The sequence below is a fragment of the Euprymna scolopes genome, chromosome 37, assembly GCF_053919585.1.
Source record: "Euprymna scolopes isolate OS-2025 chromosome 37, ASM5391958v1, whole genome shotgun sequence".
Lineage (NCBI taxonomy): Eukaryota > Metazoa > Mollusca > Cephalopoda > Sepiida > Sepiolidae > Euprymna > Euprymna scolopes.
In genome coordinates, this window is record NC_136518.1 from 13,899,851 (window position 1) to 13,905,534 (window position 5,684).

Consider the following 5,684-nt stretch of genomic DNA (forward strand, 5'->3'; position numbering starts at 1 on the left):
CGTCTAGAGGAGCAATATTGCGCCCCATTAGAAGTCCTCGTTTGGCATGTTGGATTCTGGTTGGTCTGGCGGATTGCCCTGAGAAACCCTTTTACCTTGGTATTTAAGCAAATGTCCAGGCCGATTTTAGCAGATTGAAGCCAGATCTCGAGAAAAACACATGCTCCAAGAACGCCCCCCCCCCCTCTTCCATCCATCCTGACCGCCATCGTGGAGAACAAACAATAACATTTTGGAAAATCTTGATGTTTCTGGTGTAATTGAACTGAACAATGTACATATGTAAAAACTTGTAATTTTTGTGAAATTAACTTTTTCGTATTTAGAACTCCTGAGTCTGTTTTCCTTTTCTGGCGTGCATGCAAAGCTAATTGATTTTCAGCAGAAATCAGCACGAAGCCGGAGATGCTGAGAATTTATGTGAAGTCCTCTCAGAGATAAACAACCAACGGCCAGTTCAGCAGGGTCAAAGGTTATCTGCTAACCTGGGCGAGAGGACCACCGTGATTAAAACTGAAAATCATCGAGTAGTATGACTTTTAAATAATAAATAAGGTGCTTCTGCAGTATAGCACCCATATGAAAAAACAAACAAACTCTTAGCCTTAACGTACAGAAAAGTAAGCACAATAGAAAATTAAATAAAATAATTGAATAGTTTCACTTTTAAATAAGAAATGAGGTACATGTACAGTATAGTACCCATGTGAAAAAACAAAGAAAATCTTACCTGTGATCTACATAAAAGTGATTAAAACTGAAAAACCATGTAAAATCATCGAATAGTATGACTTTTTAATAATAATTATTAGACAGATTAGTACAGAAAAGTTAGCACAACCGAAAATTATGTAAAATAATCGAGTAGTTTCATTTTTGAATAAGAAATAAAGTATTTGTAAAGTAATCGACCTAGGAAATAATGTACTTGTATAGTATAATACCCATATGAAGAAAAACACAGAAGATCTTGCCTGTGACGTACATAAAAGCTTTTAAAACCGAAAATCACATCAAATAATCAGGTAGTATGGCTTTTCATTGTTTTCTCATATAGGTAGAATACTATACAAGCACCTTATTTCTCCTCATATTATTGTGAAAGCGAGTTGAGGGAATGGGATGAGTATAAGGAGTCAGTCACGGAAATGACTGAAGCAGTTTACAATCTAAACATCACTTTATTTCATATATATTTTTTTAAGAGACAGGGGTCTAAAAGGAGTCAGTCCCGGAAATGGCTGACGAAATTTACGATCTAAAAATCACTTCATTTTATCTAACAAATTCAGACATTCAATTTCATAATGAATTAAGAGTTTTTATATATTTTATAAAATATATATATTTACAAGTGTTGCCATATCATCTGCCAACATTCTACGCTTTTAATTTTTTCTTTAACCAAATCCCACCAACCGCACATCTTCCTGTTCTTACCATTATGAAAAAATTGTAAAAGTTAACATGGAACATGTTTCTACCAAATCTTATTACTTACATGCCAGATTATCAGATTATCAAGAAAAGATTGTGGCATAGTTATTACTAGGGCTATGACAACAGCATATTCTTATCATTGTTTTGACTCTCGAGTATATATCCGACACAGTTAGACACAGTTAATCAACTAATAACCACATAACTCTATATAAAAGCATGTAAGATATCAATAGATACACACTCGAGAGTCAAAACAATGAAAAGAATATGCTGTTGTCATAGCCCTAGTTATTACTAAATGATTTACAAGTGACTTTGATTAAATTTTAATCTCTAGAAAAAAGTGATGCTTCACTATAGTTCTATTTCTTGTAATAATATATCTCAAGCAGTTCTCCATATTTGGCTAAAAAAATTTTTTTAATTCAAGGTCTGATCGGAACTAATATTACACTGATTTTTTCGGTGCTAGTGCAGTGAGTGTTACATGATAAGGGCTGTCCCCTTTTCATGTAAGTATAAAAATGGAGAATTTAGTTTAAAATGAAAATGAAATAGCAATAGACAAATTCGAACCTCGTAATCTGGGTTTAGAAATAGATTACGTGTGAGAATGTAAAAATGTAAAACAAACTTGTTTAGAATATAGATAAAATATTTCAAGGAAAGAATGTGAGCTGTCAAGTTTATTATGAAATTTTAAATTGAAAGAATGCAGCTTATAAGATAATGTTTTTAACATATTGAATATAGATTAAAATTCCTTTTGTAGAAATAGGAAAAGTTTTGGACACGTATGTCCATAACACGTGAAAGAAGGCACACGTTTTAACATGTGTATGACATCACGGAAAATAGAAAGTTCTAGGAATAGAGAAAAACTTTAGTTAGAGTTAGAGAGTCAGTGAGAAAACTCAGGGAGATTCAGTCGTCTAGGAGCGAGACGTCACTTCAAGAAAAAAATGTGAGACTTTGAATTCTTGGTGATGGAATCACGGCCGTGTGAAGGATAAACCATCAAGTGTTTTTTTTTGTTTTTTTACGGTGCTAGTGCAGAGAGTGATCCGCGCTATTTTTTAAATCGTATTTTCAAGTTTAATTAAAGTTTTATGATATGTTTTTTTTATTCAAATGTAAGGTTAAAGCATAGAATAGGTACAAAACACCCTCCTCTCCCCATGTTACGAATGACTTTTTAAATAATAACGTTATTATTTACATCCGGATCCCTCTCTGCACTAGTACCGATTTTTCTATTGAAGGACATTCTATTGTTTGCTTATGTGATGATGTTTTCAACTACCGTGGAATTTCCACGGGTTTTACTAGTATATATGAATACACTATATAAGAATATATTGATTGTAACTCCAAAAGCTTCTCATTTAATAATATATGTATATAAAAAAAAGCATGTGAAACCTTTTTTATCGACTATACACAATTTTTTTTTATCATATTATGTTGTCTAACGTCAATATGATTGTCAATCGTTGTATCACTTTTTTTTGTTTACGAAGAAACAGAAATGCATTACGATAGATTTAATCTCGTAATAAGATTTTAATTTACTACTTTTTTATTATTAATATAATAATTGGAAAAAATAATACAGGAACATAAGAAGTATGGTGTGATTTGCTTGTTGCGGACCAGGATATAAATATCCCAACTCGCTACAAAAGAAAATAATGAAACGAACGGAATGAATGAAACAAAAACTCAATTGCTGGATAAAATAAACATGTCGTTTATTTTCTGTCAAAAATAAAATGATTTAGGTGAAACACGTGTTCATTCAGGCGTTGACGACTACATGCATGGAAAAGAAAGGAATGAAGTCGAGGACGAGAAATGGCCGTCCCACACGTAGAAAGGGAGTGTTTGCCTCAGCAAAACCGTGCGTTCATGATAGCAGTCGTCCATGTGGAAAAAGTCTTCAAGTCAAGAGCTATGGACGCCGAACTTGCCTGGTTGATGAACCCTGGCAAAAAGGGAAGAAAAGAGGAAGTTGAATATTGTTGTGGACTTTTATATCGGGGTGAGTGTTCTGACTGCACATGTCTAGAATTCCTTTCAGGGGAAGTGACGTTTCCCATGTGTGCGTACATGTGCGCATATGTGTGCATACATGTGTATACGTTAGCGTGTGTGTGTGTGTGTATGCACGTGAATGTGAGTGTCTATCCGTGAACGTGAATATATGTACGTGTCTGTGCATATGTGCGTGCGTACATGTGGGTGTGTGTATGAGGATGTGTATATGCGTGCGTGTGTGTGCGTATGTGCGTGCGTACATGTGGGTGTGTATATGTGAGGGAAAACGTTCGAATATGCTTGAAGCATTGTTAAAGAATAAAAGGTATTTTTGAAGGCTTACAATGCTCATAGCGACTGTACACTCCTGCATTCAAAAATACCTTTTAATACAAGAACATGTTTTTGGAACAATTTTGCTATTTTGCTAAAATTGCCTAATTTTGCTATTTTGCTAAAATTGCCTAATTTTGCTATTTTGCTAAAATTGCTTAATTTTGCTATTTTGCTAAAATTGCCTAATTCTGCTATTTTGCTAAAATTGCTTAATTTTGCTATTTTGCTAAAATTGCCTAATTTTGCTATTTTGCTAAAATTGCCTAATTTTCTGTTACCTACTTTTCCATTATTTAACTTTCCAGGCACCAAAAAGAATACCCCCCTCCTACTGATGGAATTTGAGGTCATTATCAGAACTCGTCTTTAGAAAGATAAAAAAAAAGAAAGAAAAGAAAAAAAAAGAAAGAGAAAACAATAAAGATTTCGAACAAACACTAAAATGCAACTGGCCTTAATTCTTTCTTTTTTAGTATCGTTTTGACCCGCTCTGTTCATCACTTCCAAAAAAGCAAGTAAGTTTTCACAGGAATGTGTTAACTCAAAGTATTTTAAACAAATAAAAATTGCTTCAAAGTTCAAAATAACAATCCTGTGTCAGATTAACAAGTCAATACGAACTTAGAAACTCTGAAATTCTTTTAAGTCTGCTGCCATATATTCAGCGAATACATCTTTTTTTTTTACAATCAAGGCTCGAAGGTCACTCAAGGATAACGGTTAAAGGGTTTACGGTAGTCATCAGGATAACAGTGTAGTAATCGTTAGTCATGGGAATTTAGTATAATTTGATTATATAAAGGGACGGCTCAGCAAAAACTTGTTTACGTTGTACTTGAAGGCAACCATATTGTAGTCAGCTGGAAAGCAGACCAGCAGAACAGAGTTCCACAGGTGAACAATCCTAGGAAAGAAGTTTAGTCCATGGAATCCACATTTAGATTTAGGCACAGATAGAGAGATGGGGAAATTGTTGATAGTGATTATAGCTAGACTAGTGTTTTTGTGATGGTTTGACCAGGAGGAACTATAGATTGGAACTCAGACAAGCAGTCACCATGAAAATTATTCAAGAACTTAAAAAATTCTTGACAAACTTCTTTCAAAGTATATTTTACAGATCTGTAAAATTGTTGATATATAAAAATATTTTGTTTGTTAATTTATGTTTTCTTGCTTTCATTCCAAGATTTCCGTTTTCAAGTTAGCACTTGCTAACTGGTGACCCATTCGTAACATTCATGTTTTTATGCATCTTTTTCAGTTGTTAATTATCGACTATGTTCCAACAATTTCTGAAAGGCCCCATGGAAATCCTCTTGTGTGAGCATGTCAATGACCCTTGTCACAGCCTGTTTCATCTCCTCAATTGTCTGATAACGACAGCCGCTAAGGTTTTCCTTGATCTTAGGGAATAACCAAAAGTCACAGGGAGCAAAGTTTGGACTATAGGGAGGATGAGGAACTGTCTTGATGCCCATCTTGGTCAAATAGTCTTATCTTCTCTGAGCACTCTTGAGACAAACTTTACAGAAATCTTCTCCATCTTCAGTTCCTTGTGAATAATTGTGTGTACAGTTCCCACATTTACATCAAACCGTGCACTTATTGTTTCTATAGACACACGACGGTCCTTAACCATCAAATTAACTCTTCCTTGCTCTTCCCACATTTCTCATCATCCCTCACAGACTCCCTGCTTTCCTTGAATCTCCAAAACTAATGCTCGATTCTTGCAAAATGGTCCAAAATCAGTCTGAAGCATTCCATACGTTTCTGTGGCATTTTTTCCAAGTTCAAAACAGAATTTTATTGCATATCGTTCTCCTAAAGTGTCCTCACGTCTAGATTGCATTTTTGAAATTCAC